The sequence below is a fragment of the Periplaneta americana genome, chromosome 10 (genome assembly GCF_040183065.1).
Source record: "Periplaneta americana isolate PAMFEO1 chromosome 10, P.americana_PAMFEO1_priV1, whole genome shotgun sequence".
NCBI lineage: Eukaryota > Metazoa > Arthropoda > Insecta > Blattodea > Blattidae > Periplaneta > Periplaneta americana.
The window spans coordinates 77,451,544-77,468,631 of record NC_091126.1 but is presented as its reverse complement, the minus strand read 5'-3'; the positions used below and the strand labels follow the sequence as shown (position 1 = coordinate 77,468,631).

Below are 17,088 nucleotides of genomic sequence, written 5' to 3'. Positions count from 1 at the left end.
TGGTTAGTGCGTCTGGCCACAAAACCAGGTGGCCCGCGTTCGATTCCCGGTTGGGATGTTACCTGGTTGAGGTTTTTTCCGGGGTTTTTCCTCAACCCAATATGAGGAAATGCTGGGTAACTTTCGGTGCTAGACCCCGGACTCATTTCACCGGCATTATCACCTTCATCTCATTCAGACGCTAAATAACCTCAGATGTTGATACAGCGTCGTAAAATAATCCACTAAAAAATGCCTATCAACAAACCTGCAGAGAAATCGATAGAGTCCAGTAACTTTTAAATAATACCTTGTATACGAAATATGCATTATAATATTGAAATTATAATAATAATTATATTATTATTATTATTATTATTATTATTATTATTATTATTATTATTATTATTATTGTTATTGTTGTTCTTGTTCTTGTTTGTATGTCATATGGAAGGTGAATATACTGTATTTATTTTTCTAGGATAAACAATTTGCTTATGCAAAAATGAACTCTGAGCATCAGCATTTAGTGAGGTTCACTTCTCTTGTGGATTGTGAAGTAGATGACATTCCTTCTGGAAGGAGCCCAGTGTACGGACTGTGAGCCTGCAAAGTAAGAGAAGTAAACTTCTGTGGTTTCGTATCCTTGTCCCTAAGAGGAGTCAAGTGGTTATCTGAACATTCTATTTCAGCTACTTAACTCTGGGAAATATTTCGGTACTGTACACAGTTGGTTTGTACTCCAGATTCATTCTGTAGTTAGTAGCCTTCCACGTAGTTTTACTAAACTGATTTCAGTGCCATATATATTTATGTAGAATAATTACATGATATAATTTTTAATTTCTCTTTGTAAAAGTAATATGTTAAAAGTGACATTGTGAATATGTATTTATTGTATTATAGTGTTTGTATATATTCGGATGATTTCAATGATAAATAAATAAATAAAAAGAGATGGGAGGAGAGTTCGGGAAAGTATATATGTCGACAGCCTAGATCTAATACCACATATATGATTTTTCCAAACTTTTCAGAAGAGACATAAAACTGTTTATTATTAATTCATTTTTTCTATTTGAACCACTGAAAAGCACAATACACAGTAAGAACACTACATTTTACTTCTCTCAAAAATATTTCTAAAAAAATTATTCGTTTCTGAGATATTGAAGTTTTTTTTTAACATACTTATTATTAGAATGTGAATAAGAAACTGATACATGTTATTAATTCAAATGAAGCTGTTATTTTTCTCATGGTTTTCTTAAGATTTCATATATTATTTTATTTAACATAAGACCATTTACTGAAGAATAACAAGTGAAAGGAACTAATTAACAAACAAGAAAAAATAAATTTCAATAAAATTGTAATATAGAAAATTACGTAATTAAAATTTCAGAATTTACATTAATGTGGAAAATCACACTGTTTTATATAATCACTTTCAAAACACATATTCTGTTTTTTTTTCCTCAACAATGGATATTTGACTGCATCATTGACCCCTGTGTCCCTCTCCAGGAGAAACGTGCCATACGCCTACTTGCTAATTCTTTGCTGCAGAGCATTGGTCTTGGTGCATCATGGGCGATGATGATTAATATAGTAATCATAGAATGCCAGTAGGGGAAACGGGATTACACCATGAAAATCTCCCATTTAACACCGTCTTTTTGCACCTCAAATTCCATATGGGCCCACTAGTATTCGAACCCAGGTTACCAACATGGAAAATCGACACTCTAGTCATTCAGATAATGGCGCTTCACGTTTTCTGATATTATTCAATGTACCATTGCCTAAAAGTAAGAAATGACAAAAGCAAAATTTTCAATGTCGCAAATTTTTATAAAATGGGTGACAATCTCTAGAAATAACTGATTTGAGTTCCTGTGAAGTGCTACCACTTTCTCTGTTGTACTGGAACTGAGAGTATCGTAGAGGTTCAGAGGATGGGTCTCTTTCTTAACTTTGGCAGGAAGCACGTCTTGGTAAATCATGAAATATATGATCAAATGAGAGTTTATATTGAATTTTCTCCTTACAATACTTGTGCCCTTACCTCATTCACAGTGGCATCACCACTTCTGCTTCTGGGATGAACTGGATCATAACATTGAATTTGTTTTGAGACGTAGTGCTTGAAGGATTCAGAGGATAAGTACTTGGTGTTGTATGGAAATGGATTTCTTCTTTTTCGATGAATTTTACTAAATCACTTGGGAGAAAAATGTTTTAGCCTTTGTGCGATGCAGGCATGCACACTGCCATACTCCAATTGAATAAATATGACCTTTCACAATATATTTTTGCACTATAGTGACATCATGTTGAATTGAAAAATGAAGAGCATTTGATATCACGCAATTTTTGTCTTGGTAAACACAGCTATCGCTGTATACTATAATTGGCAGTTTTAGCTGTAAACAGTTGTCTTTGACATAACTTAAGCACAGCTCGCAAATGCAGAAGCTTTTGTCAACATCGGATTCGTTCTACCAATGGTTTGTCATTGACACGTATTGACATTATATATGGCTTTGTCTTATTTAAATAGCACCTGCTTGCACAAAGGAGCATATCTTTACTGACTCAAGATTCAACGTTATCATATAACATATTTCTTTCTCAGCATCTTCTTTGTCCTTTCTATTTTCTCATGTAGCTCTTTCGTTCTGCTCATTGTGCTTTCTCCATTCTTCTTCAAAATATTTCCCAACTTCATGTTGGCAACACACAACACACACATATTTCCTCTGTTAAAATATTGAGAGGTTAAACTTGTCAAATGTTTCATTAAAATGTGAAATAGCTAAAATTGGAGCAGTCCTTTTCTTAGCTATTCTCCAAAAATACAAGTAGTATGACTGACTTTTTGATTTTGAGAGGGAACCTTCGGAATGTTCAGAAGAAATATTATGGAATTTCATCATTCTCATTATTTTCAGACTCATAGTCTTTATCATTATGTGTAACATATGAAGTTTCTCTTATCTAATTATGTACCATCTACTCTCAAAACCGAAGGGTATTGCTCCCCAATTCATAAACTGTACTTGTAGCTTCTTGTTGTCCGATATTTCCTTGTCCTTTTTTGTGGCATTTTTAGGAGTTAATTTTGTAATTCGAGAAGCTACAAACATTTTTATTTCTTACTAATTTAATTTTATCCAGAAATAATTAAATTTTTTCTATTTTCTTCACTAATACTAGAACAATGTCAGCTATGTTCCTGCAAACTAGAGAATCACAGATTGGTTGAATCCAAATTCTACCAGTTCTTTCTGGTTTTCTAGTGACTTCCGTCTTTGCTTCGCTGGTAACCTTTATAATCTTCACCTTTCGTTCTCTGTATTTTTACCTCATTTCCCTCCTCCTATTCTTTTTTGTTGCTTTCCGTCTTCTGTGCCTCATGTAAGCATCAGATTGTTCAACAATAGCCTATTATTATTATTTTACAACACAATTGGGATCATCTACTTTATCTGAAACTCTTTCTCGACTAGAGTTTATGTAGTGTCCTAACTTCGTATTGGAAGCAAAATTGTATGAATGTGGCTCGTATGGTACCAATGTTACACTTAAATGGCAAGAACCAAAAACTTTTTTTGAAGAGTGGCGTAGTTGGGAGCTGCTCGATTGCCCGACACTTATTCAATCGATGGTTGAATAGACTGACAATGACTAGCCGACACCATGAACGCTGTATGGCAGTTTTGCCCAACACTCATTCACTCGATGGCAGTGTATACAGTTTTATATAGTGTGCTGCTGTGTTCACTCGATGGCAGTGTATATAGTTTGATGTTTGATAGGGGATGTATACAGTGTCGGCAGAGAGAGAGAAAGAGAGAAAAGTATAATTGCTATTGAACCAATGGCACAGGTCTCATTCCAAGCTTATCTTGAAGTTGGGCAGTCCGAAGCATTCTACCTCCTCCCACCTGCAAGACAAGCGTGAAATGAGATCTTTGCCATAGATTGAATAGCAATTACTCTTTTCCCTCTCTCTGCCACCACTGTTTACATCGCCTGTCAGACATAATGGAACGAAGTATAGTGTGCTGCTGGATGTTTATAGTTGAATTTATTGTATTCCAAATAGTCAAGATGTTATTCACTGAGATTTTCTGCGATTTAGTTCCATCTAACCAAGGACATCCTAAGCTTGTTGTAGATGGCTACTTGTTGACGAAATGTAAAAATCGCGGTGATGTATGAAACTTTATTAGAAGATGTTTATCCGATTTACGACTGGTTTGAAGAAAATTATGTGAAAGGTAGACACCGGAGTTAACGTGAAAGATCACAGCTGTTACATCCTCCATCGTTTTAGTCAGTGACTGATCAAATGGACACTGGACTTCCAAGAACTCAAAATAAAAATGAGAGAAGGCTCGAATCCCTGGTTGGTAAATCGCATGTTTGTGTACAAAACAGTAAATGAAATTAGAAAAGAAGTTCAGGTGAAAAGAACTCGAGACACTATCAGCGAAATGCCTGCTACGCCACAAAAAAAGCACAACACAGATATTAATGAATACATGTGCCAAGTTTCATCACTCTAACTTTAACCACTGAGAATTAAAATTGGTATTTGTCAATGAAAACATAGAAAATTTCTTTTTTGAGATATTTATTTTATTTGAATTTCAAATTTAATTTTCAAATTTCAAATTTATTTATTTAATACATTACACTTGAGCTACATTAGGCATTGCAGCCCGAAAGAGCAGAAGCTCGTACTTGGGCGCAGCTCATATCAGTTATACAAAATATAACACAAAATGAAGAGAGTTCATTGAGCACAATAACATTAATATGTTAAAATACATACAGCATGTAATAATATATACAAATAGAAAATACAAATTTACATGAATATTAGAGTATCAATTTTTAACTCAATTAGCTCAAAAGAAACACAAATCAATTAAGTAATTAATCTAATTTGGTTCCTAAATCTATGTGTGTTAAATGTACTTAGTAGAGGGGAAGCTCTAATTAATGCATTATATATTCTGGGTCCAAAATTTCTCCTGTCTTTTAATCCAGCAGTTGTGTGGCATTTGGGGGTGTTTAGAAAGAAACTGTAGTTTTGTTTCTTACAGTATTCATGAGGATCAAATTTAAATTTATTGTGATTTTTATGGAAGTAAATCAGTAATGTTTGTTTATAAATTTGTTCTAGATTTGATACACCAAATTCCTTAAAAATTAATTTTATTGGATGATCTAAAGGTTTGTATATAGACAAATTTTGATAATTCTTTTTTTGGAGCAAATTTAAAGGGTGGAGAGTCGATTTTGCCATTCCTCCCAACCTATATCATACTGAATTATTGATTGAAACAGAGCTAAGTAGGCTACACAGTACACAGAACATAAATAGGTGCCTAAATAAGAACGTAGAATGGAAAATTTGTGGATTGCTTTACGCAATCTGTTACACAGGGAGATATGCTTGTCCCATTTTAAATGTTGGTCAATAATAATACCTAAATATTTAACTTGTGAGGATATACTTAAGGCGTGACATGAGCAAGTAGGTAGGTTACAATCATGTATTGTTATATTTTTATTATTAATTATTTTTAGTTGTTCAAGACCATGTAACGTTAATGAAAATGGTATTAATTTTGTTTTAGAAACGTTCAAAGAAAGTAAGTGAGCATCCAGCCATTCTTTAATAATGTTAATGACCTTGTTAGAATTTGATAAGTTTCATTCCAACTCGAACCACTAAATATAACCACAGTACCGTAGTTTCCCCTAACTATGGTCCACATTTGTCACACTTTTCTTTGTATATTCAGTACTATTCATCCAGATTAATTGAAATTTTGGCTTCGGACTCTTGTAAGTTTATATTAAATAAATATTGACATATGTGTTTGAAATTATTTAATTAAAAGTGTTAAAAAAATAATAAGCATTGGTACATAGTTGTATTCTGAGTTGCCCAACTATGGTCCACTCATATATTCATGCTTGAAAGCATGAATGGACTATACTGTAGCTGGAGCTGTAATTATTCGTAAATCAGTACATTGAGTTTCTAATTTAAGGATAGAAACATAATCTAGCACAGAAATATTAAAAATAAATGAAAAGTACATCGATTCTTTTTATTAGTAGGTACACATTACATAAACACTCAATAAACAAGTGAAATCTGAAAGTCATTTTTCTGCAATAATGAACAACTACACTCACCAGCAAAAACCCGGCTACCTAAAGTTTCTCAATTTTTTATGAGGTGAGAATCAGAAAATCCTTTATGAAAAATGAAGAAAACATTGCTTCCCAGAAAAAAAAAAAAAAACTTATTCATTATCATTTGCGCTATTATTTTCAACGCCAAACAATGGGTATAATTAAAAAGTAAAAATTTACAAATTATATCAATTTTCTTCCAAATGTTCAACTGATTTTGTGGCCACCCAGATGTTGGTAATAGCGGGTATTACCTCCCCGTGACTGTATGACTAGTTGGCCCGGTTTTTTTGAAGGTGAGTGTATATCAAAGAACAAAAGTACGGTATCAAAATAAACTAACACATTCTTAGCAAAATATTATGCAAATAAATACACTGTTAATGTTTATTTATCGTTCTGAGAACTACATTCATTAGGCTTATTTCGAGCCTTTGAATCTCCACTTCTCTTGTAATTCTGAAATCAAATCATAATCTGTATCCAATTCAATTTCATCGCTCTCATAGTCACTCACAGGGACGGTTGTTTTCCTTCTACCCTGAAGTTTTCGTTTTACCGGACCATCATTCGTGCTAGTATCATTGATGCTGGAACAGCCTGTTTCTTTGTTTACTTGACTTTAATGTTAACATTAAAGTCAAGTAAACAAAGAAACAGGCTGTTCCAGCATGGTGTTTTAGAATATACTGAGATACCGTATTTGCAGAAGTAAATAATCACATTGATCACATTTTATTGAAACAAATATTTCAAAATGAAATACAACTATGGTTCACGAAAAATTGTGGTACATAGTTGAGGACTGACTTCTAGCCTTGAGGTTAAACATTTTTCACGCAGAGTCCTTAACCTCTGTCAGTGTAATTATTACGTGAAAGTAAACACTATATAGCCAGGTTTAATTGTACAAAGAATCATATATCTATAATGTACCAGTTCTACAGAGGAGAACTTAATAAAACAGACAATCACAAACTGGATGATTTGGTGTCTTTACACATTCAATAGAACGATGCACACTGACATTGTTAAGCATCCATATCATTGCCACGTGTAATGGCAGATAGAAGCATCTATGGGGAACATAATTCCATCACAGTGGCACCTTAAATGGCAAACACCGAACTCTTGGGAGACTAAGTAGTACATAATGCGTTTTGGACCATAGTTGGGTGCCTGGACCATAGTTATGGGAAATTACGGTATCATCAGCATAAGAATACAGAGTACCAAAACATTTCTCAATGTCAGTTTTGAGTAAAGCATTGATGTATATTAAAAACGAAACAGGACCTAAAATCATCCTGTGAGATACATCTATATAAATATTACGTGATTCCTAAGGTGGGCATTGATTTTTTAGTTGATTGAGTTCTATTACTCAAGTAAGATTTAATTAATTTTAAAGCCAATCCATTAATTCCCAGTCTATCCATTTTATCCAAAAGTATACTGTGATTGACTGTATCGAAAGCTTTTTGTAAGTGTAGAAAAATTCCTAGACATTTATTTCCTACATCTAATTGTTGAATTATTTTTGAAGTAACTGCCATAATAGCATCATCAGTGTACAGATTTTTTCTGAAACCAAATTGATTATCATTTAGTAGTTTAATTTTTTCTAAAAATTGTATTAATCGTGCTTTTATACATTTTTCAAATACTTTAGAGAGACTGGGTAATAGTGAAATGGGTCTGTAATTATTAATATTATTTTTGTTACCAGACTTGTTTATTGGTATCACCACAGCATGTTTTAGCGCTAAGGGAAATACACCTTGAGATATGCACAAATTAAATACAAAGGCAAGTGGTTTAGCAATAGCTTCGATAATATCGTCACCTGAATGCAAGAACTAGGTAACTCAATTCTTCCTATTTTGAGATATTGCCTATTTACTTATTTATTGCACTAAGGAATATATCTCGTTTTCTTTTACCTATTTGTTACATTGGAAAACAGATGTCGCTGGTATCGTTCATTCAGTTACCTAGTTCTTACATTACATTCTGTGCGATTTTTGCTATGCTATAACAGAGACAACTAAAAAACGCAAATTTCGAGTTACCTAGTTCTTGCATTCAGGTGACGATATGTTTCAGGGTATTTGTTGTAATACCATCAATACCAGGGGCAACATTATTTTTTAAACTATTTACAATATTAATTATTTCACATTCATTTACAGGAAACATAAACATAGATAATAAACTTTTATTATAAACAAGCTTATAGTGATCGCAATTAAATATTTTCTTTTTTATATTAGATTTTATGTTAGATTTATGTTAGATTGAATTTAAAGTTTTGGTTACACATACCGTAACTCGTACATTAAAACAACTTCTACAAATTATATAAAAGTATACTTACAATTAAGATATTGAGATAAAATTTTCATGAAACCGTACATTTTTTAGCGCGAAAATAAAACAAAAATGATAAAATTTGTGAAAATTCTACTATTATCAGTAGCCATCACCTTAATTCAATGTGATGAAGGATGGATAGAACAGAGAAAAATTCTCTTTGGCACCTGGACTGGAACCCGGGTTTTCAGCTCTTTGTGTTCATGCTTTATCCACTAAGTCACACTGGATTCCAGTTCTGAGGCCAGATCGAATCCTCCGAGTTTAAGTTCTATCCCACATTTTCCCTTTTGGTGTATTACACGGAAATATCATATGAGGAGCATCGTTTCAAAACGTATTATGTGCAACTTACAATTTTTTTTCATGACGAAAAACTGGATTACTCGTAAACTGGACAAGTTTTCAAAAAACTACACAAAACCATTTTGAAGTACTTGTTTCACAGTTTACAAATATGACGACTTGGAACCATCAGAGTTCACAGCATGAAAGATAAATAACTAGAAAGTAACAAATTTAATTTCGTCCACTGGGGGACTTAATACGTTTTGAAACGATGCTCCTCATATGTACTTCGGTACATCATAATGACCTTAATACAATTTACAAGTATATTTTAGTTGTCCTATACAAAATTGTACAATACATATAAAGTAGATTAATTCAATTTACAACCATAAACAATGCCTCAGTTGTGTAGAAGTTATTAGTATGTAGAAATTTAGTTAATTCTGTTCCGAACCTTGTCTCATGTTCCTTTAAAGCTTTGAGATAATTACTCAGTGCACCAAAGACCGTAATACATTAATATTTAATAGTGAACTTCCTTTTTATAACAGCTTAGACTAACAGAGCATAGATGGAGATCTGGTATATGTCTTGTATTAAATTAATGAATGTCTTGATTAGTACTAAATGATCTTCGTTTTTTAATGTAAAACATCATTAGAGAAAGAATATATTCACAAGGTAATGTGGAAAAATCTTTTCACGTGATGTCCTTTTATGTACACCAGTCATTATTCTTATAGCTTTTTTTGGAAAACATAAATGCGTTTAGCTTCAGACGAGTTACTTCAGGATATTAATCCATATTCCATTATAGAATGAAAGTATGCAAAGTAGGGTCAAGTAGGACTAATATGATACAGTAAAAAAAGTCGAGCTAATTTGATACAGAGTTCAAAATGTAGAAAAGGCTCAGTTTGAGAATGTTTAAAACTGTGATTATGAAAATACATTTTATGCTCTTTAAGGAGCAATATTGAACAAAGTTTAAAAAAGTCATGATCAGGTTCATTAATATATTTAAAAAAAGGCAGTATTGTTTCTTGAAACAACTTTGATGTGATACTCTTTACTTTTGTTATTGCTCTTGAATGAGTAATGTTAGAATGTATATATTTTTTAATTTTCATTTTTCTCTAAAGAAAAGCTGTGAATGTTTAGCAGTCTAGCATTAATTAATGTGTTAATGAAAAGGGCTATTATGATACACTAGAAGAGCTATTATGATATTATGTTTACAGTGAAAGAAATTGACCAAATTGATCAATAATTTTCTAACTTAAAGTAATTTGTTACCTCTTGAGGGATGTTTCATAATTTCTCACCTCTTGAGGGATGTTTGAATTGACATTTTGGCATGGCACCTACAATACAGTATAAGTTTAAAAAATCACACATAAAGACTTATTTTCACTTATTTATCTAACAATTTTAGCGTAATAGTCATTCTCCTTAGGGTACTGCTAAAATTTAACGCTACTTTGTAAAATACATTCATCATTATTTAAAAAAAAAAAAAACTATTTTAATTTATTTTAGCAATGTAAATGCTATCATAATTTTCTCAATCTATTTCCTTACACACAAAAAAATTATTTGAACCTACAGCAATTTTCTAGCATTGGCAGTACGATATTAAAGTTTCAGTAAATTATATAAATTTTTATGGGGAAAAGAGGTCATTACAAAAGGATCTGTGTGTATCACAATAGCCCTTACTCATTGCTCTGTATAATATGGCCAGATTTATAGCACTGTATCAGAGTAGCTCTATAGGTGTATCACAATAGCCCACACAGAAGGCTATTATGATACACTAGTTTTGTTTTAATTTTATCCATTATTACAAATAAAAAAAATAAATTTAAATTCAATTCTTCATGCCTAAAGTAGTATATGACAATTTTTTCAACTTTGTATATGCTTTGATAGAAAAAGTACAGTAAAAGATTGTTTTTTTGTATCATAATAGATAAACTTACTTTACTCTATGACATTTTAAGTGTGTTTATATTGCCGAAAGTTGACTAAATCCTTGGAAGCAGTTGGAATGAAGTTAAATATGAATGAAAGTGAATATTTAGTAATGGGAGATAATGGGATGAGGAAAAATCTAAATTTTAAAGTGGATTAATTAAGAAAGTAAATGTATTATATAATATTTAATATATCGATAAGAATGGCACCTCAGATTTGGAGATAAGGTATAGATTGAGGCAGGAAAATTCATCAGTAAAAGCATGCATCGAATATTCTGGAATGGGGATGCATTTATGAAAACAAATTAATATCATTAGAAAGATATAGAAATTATAATTTACTTATGGAGGAGAAACTTGGGTGATTAGTGAAAGGATAAAAGGAAAAATAGAGGCAATAGAACATTTTGAGAAGGAGCTTGCAGTACATTGGGTTTGGATCATTTCAGAAATGAAGAGATAAGGAATAAATGATTGCGGTAGAAACAAGTTAGAAACAAGGCCATTGAAATGGTATGGACATGTATAGAGAATGGGAAGAAAGTAATGGAATTATCTGCACCAGGAAAGAGAGTAAGAGAAAGATCCTGTAAAGCAGGGATGGAATGAGTTTTCGAAAGCTGTGGAAAATAGGGGATTGGAAGAGGGACAGTGGAGACAGATACATTCCATCGATGATAATATTACAGACTTCAACCAGTACATAAGGCACTAAGGGCCGATTTCACCAAGCTTTTTTAACTTTAATTGTTGTTAAAGTCTTTTTAATTGACACTTAAAGGGACAATGCATTTCATCAACATAAATTGGGCTTTAAGCTCTCATTAAACTACATTTAAATTATTTGGTCAATATTTGGTCATTTAAATAATTAATCCTGCATTAACGACAGTTTTCATCTTGGCGAAGACAATGATGGACTTGATATTTGAAAGATGGCCGAGGATAATTTCCGAAAGAGAAGATTATTTTACTACAATGGACGAAAAATATTTGCAAATGCGGTTTATGCCAAGCAAACATAAGAATTTTATATTTTGAATAGTATAGAAGATGATTTAGAATTTCCAACTGATAGTCAAGTACTTCATAGTATTATTTAAATGATTAATATGGCAAATAAAATAACATGAACAACGTAGTTATTATGTAGTCTTGATATTACGTTTGAAGACACTGGAATAGCTCAAATCCATGAAGTCTTATCATTTTGCTTGTTGCATGATATTTCCTTGTATCTGCTTTCATATTAGCCTGTTTTGTTTTCAAAATTGTTGAAGACATTAGGATGAGGGGTTTTTTTTTTATTGAAACCTACTTCTATGAATTTCAAATCTTTCTTCTAAACTGTGCCCAATCGTCTTTTTCGTTTTCGATGATTTTAACCTGTTTTGAGGTTATCTCTCTTCATAATGCCATTTTATTGTAATAATATAACAAATGAGGTCGCTATAAAATGGCCTTCGAAATTACTATTTCACTGTGATTTCAAATGTTGTGATGACTTAATTGGGAATTAAGTTAATTGACTTTATTTTAAATGGTGAAATGCAAACGAATTAAATATGATTTAACTTCCATATTTAAGTTAAATTGAGGAGTTCTATGTAATACGGGCCCATACCGTCATGGGCTCTTTTTAGGGAGGTTGTATTTTCTGGGTGTCTATAGTTACATTGATACGCCTGCAAAGTTTCACTGCAATATCTCTAATTATAAATGTGTGACAGCCATTTTGAAATCAGTTGTTGTAGGAGAGACAAGCCATTACAGGTATGAACTGCAGTTGTGTTACTGCTATGTTATTTGAAGATGTCTGAGATAGCTGTTAATGATGGAACTAAGAAACGCAAATGACAGTCAAGAAGAGATCATGCTGCGAAGAAGATTAAAAGGAATTCCGGCGAAAGCTATATATCTGTTACTGGTGAAGCTATTTCTTGCAGGCTAAGACTCTGTTTTAAACCATCACTTGGTGTTTTAGCTGGATATAGTTTCAATTATGCATACATTCCTTTTAAACACTTTAAGAATGACTTTGACATGAATATTGACACTAGGTTATTGGGAAGCCAGCCTGTGCAACTGAACCTAGCAAAAGAAATATATATGCAAAGTTTATTTAAATTCCTGGAACCAAATGATGTTGCTTGGTGCGAAGAAGTTTTGCTGCAAAGCAGAAGTGAAAATGCACAAGGAGCTAGTGATGATGAACTAAATCTGAATGATTAACTTCACTTAATGTTGTGGTACGAAAGAATCATTTATGTTTCAAATTTCATACAAATTGATTTATGTTTACATTTTGTTAAAGTATGTTTAAGATAATTTTTGTGTTTTGTTTATTCCTAACTTGTATTTTTGTATTACCACACTGTGTAACATAACAGTGTAACATTTCTATGTAAATGAGGATCGTGAATAGCTGTTCTCCCTAAAAAGGGCCCATATAAGCATCACTTTGAACATCAATATCTATATGAAAACTGAAGAAAAACTTAGTTTCTACTTAGCACTTGATAGACTAAATATGAAAGAGTATTTTTTGTATAATGCTGCACAAGTAAAAAAGCAACAAATAAAATGTTATACATACTTGAATTTTTTATTCCAACTTTTCTCAAAATATGGTTTCCTGTCATAGGCCCCTATTACATAGAATTCCTCAATTACAATTAATTAATTGTGGATTGGTAACATGGTGAAATCGGCCCTAAGATAAAAAGAGAATAGATCGAAATTAGTTCATTTCAGATTCGAAGGCTGCTTTGACCGGGCAAGCTTCTGAATAAACCTGCAAAGAAGAAAAAAAAGGCATTATTTTTATGTTTTGAACATTCAGTTATACTAGTGACAGACTACAGACGCTAATCGCGATTATCGAAAATGTATGGACACCAACGAGTTAGAAGAGAGATTATAGAGTGGCCATCGAGGACTATATATAGTATAATATAGTACAGAGCAATCCAAAAGTCGCGCAAATCTTAATAATACGTTCAGATAAGTTATTTATAAAGATGAATTTATTACGTTTACTTATATCAGTTTTCACATTAGTTACATCAGTTTTCACATGAGTTACATCATTTTTCACAACATATGTTGAAAATGGCATGTATGAACTCTTTTTACCATGTTTGAGCACACGTACCCTGATGTTGTTAATTTCAGTCTTTATGTTCCTTTTTAGCTCTTCTGTATTGTGCGGCCTGTTTTTGTATATCCTTCCTTTAAGAAGAAATCTGAGGACGTCAAATCGGGGGAATGTGGGGACCATAATCCTTGAGAAATAATACCCTTACAAAAAAACTCGCGCAAAAAATCTGCTTGGTTTCATTAGATGTGTGACATGTGGTACTGTCCTGCTGGAACTAACAATCACGTTCATCATTGTCAAGAAGCGCTGATCCATATTCCCTAAAACGGGCGATTAATCTCGTTATTGTCTAAATGTTAGGCACTGCCACATCCAGGTCATTCCTACGAAATTCGTTACAACACGTGCATAAGAACAACTGGAAAAACAATGTTCAACAATAAAAACTCGTTGCTCTTGGGAAAACGATATGTTTGCCGAGGAATAAACAAAGGACTACTACAAGCGTCAGTGTATAAATACACATCACAATGACGTCTAGGTTTATTGCTGTTAATACCCATGATGCTATGTAGCTGTAGCCTATAGCACTTTTCAACTGCATTACTCAATATAGACACTATAATTTTAATGTGCGGGACTTTTGGATTGCTCTTGGTGGCCATTGCGCCACCATGTTTGAAGAAAATTGAAAGAACGTCCGGTATTAACATAAGCACCCAAAACAAAGTGGGCGTGACGAAATAAGTAAGGTTGGAGTCTTGAAGCTGTCAAAATTTTGTTTACATAAATCAGTTAAACAAGTGGGAAAAGTTAGTGTTTCGTCAAATATTTGACATACGTGCTAGTAACTCAATCTAAAATAAAGAACTTACGTACGCTAAATTTAAAAAACTTCAGCTATTCCTAGAATTTTTAATTTAGTAGGTTATTTTACGACGCTTTATCAACATCTAGGTTATTTAGCATCTGAATGAGATGGTGATAATGCCGGTGAAATGAGTCCGGGGTCCAACACCGAAAGTTACCTAGCATTTTCTCATATTGGGTTGAGGGAAAACCCCAGAAAAAATCTCAACCAGGTAACTTGCCCCTACCGGGAATCAAACCCGAGCCACCTGGTTTCCCTGCCAGACGAGCTAACCGTTACTCCGCAGGTGTGGCTATTCCCAGAAGGAAAGCTTAAAAGGATAACCTGAGCAATATTGTCATGTACGTACGACAAGAGTACCAGCAAATATACTGAATGAAATGTTAATATTCTTAGGTATTTTTAAATGCAACCTGCAAGACTGCCTATAAAATGAACGAGTATGATTCGGATGATTGTATTGAATTGTTTTCCCAGTCTCTACGTGTTGCAAAACTATTTATTATACCATAAGATATAGAATGAAAGTAGGCCCTAACTGTAGTAAACAATCTTTACCTCTAAGCTTGTAACTTGAGTAAAACATGACCCAACACGCTTTCAGTTTTTTTTTTTTTTTTTTTTTTTTTTTTGCAGTAGTGTGTAATTATCGGAATGTCAACGTGAGGCCAGCAGCTGGCTGGTCTGCTTCATTGAGCTCTATACTAAAATGGAGTAAACACAATATGTTAAAATATCATGACACCAACGAGTTAGAAAGAGGTCTCTCTTCTAACTAGTTGCGTGCCACTGGGTTCGTGTGTCACCGTGTTGGTGAGGGAATCTCTCTCTCCTTCTAACAAAATTGCTGCACGATGACACCGCCCAAATTCGTGTATGCATATTGACATTATTTATGCTGTGGGTTACCATGAACTATTTATATCAATTTAATAAGGGCTATGGATTCTCTAAACTTGGACATAAACATCATAAATGAAATTAAGTATATATAAAGTGCTCTACAATATTTATAACTAAAAAAACACATACCAATGTAAATGCAACAAAACTAAAGACAAATATACAGGCTGTAAGGGGCATGAGTGCCGTCCTTTTAACAGTCATTGGGGACGATCTACAGGATCAAAAAGTGTTCATACAACATAGGGTCAAAACTGGATAGTTTTCCCAGAAAAAAAAATATTTCTTTCCTTATTTTATTTGCGTTATACTGCTTATATCGTTACTAAAATTACGAAAACAATTACATCAGTAGATACATCTAGCAAAGAGGTACAGTAATATTAGTTCAAATAAATATTTGTGTGTTCTATTACGTTCTCGTGAAATTAAATAAAAATGCATGCTTAAATTTGTTAATATTCTGGCGTCAGAGACTTGGCAAAGTGTTCAGCAGGCAGTATTCTGCACATACGTAAGTACAGGTCAGCTGAGTTCAAGCTCCCTGTCCATAGCTCTACTGCCAAGCGGATGGTGGTACAGTACAGGGTATTCGACAATGTCATTCACAGTTTAGGAATATCATGTTATTAATTTATGGAGAAAGTCGTCGTAATTCAAATGAGGCAAGAAAGATGTACTGTCAACATTTTCCTCAAGGTTATCTAATCGGCAAATTTTGTAGCAGTTTCTCAACGATTATTAGAAACTAGAAGTCTCTTACACCGTTTCGAAAATCACACAACCAGAAATTTGTTTAAAAGTGATACTACTTTACAGAAGCGGGAGAAATTAAAATGTTGCATTAGAAAATAGTTTGTGTGATTTTGTGCAGAAAACCATTATTGTTTACTTTTTAGACTTGCAATTAAAAAATGGAGCAATATTATTACATAAAATGTAAATTTACCATAATGTTCTATTAATGAGATTGGAGGTTTGTATTTGCTGCTCGTTTTATGTAAACAACAGTATTGTAATGATCCACGAATGCATTAGAACAGAGCATCTGTTTTGTACCAGTATGTCTGTACCCGCTTGTACTGTGTACTTCTAAACCCCCTCCTCTCCACTTGAGCTGTACTGTATATTTCTAAACCCTCTCCTCTCCATCAAGGAATGTTGACAAATGTCTAATATGTAAACTTTAATTATTATTTAAATATTGCAATTAGAAAAAATTGTAAGGACATTTTTCCTTCCTTATGGCATGAATAATCATCAGTTAATATAATGGCATTTATGCCCCTTACACTCTGTATAAAAGAAATCTCTTATCTCTTCTAGACCATGTATTTACATGCACTACTCCCAATCAGAATAATACATAT

The 17,088-nt window shown here is 32.9% G+C and overlaps 1 protein-coding gene across 3 annotated transcripts in view; it reads left to right on the top strand.

Moving 5' to 3' along the window:
• LOC138707807 (spindle assembly abnormal protein 6 homolog) overlaps positions 1–1,049 on the top strand; it is a 104,202-nt gene extending 103,153 nt beyond the window's left edge. For 2 of the 3 annotated variants that reach the window (XM_069837741.1, XM_069837743.1), the window contains exon 14: positions 461–1,047. The gene's annotated coding sequence lies outside the window, so the exon portion shown is untranslated. Of the gene's footprint in view, positions 1–460 lie in introns of all 3 variants that reach the window. The other variant, XM_069837744.1, reaches the window with a different exon arrangement.
• Positions 1,050–17,088: the final 16,039 nt, after the last annotated feature.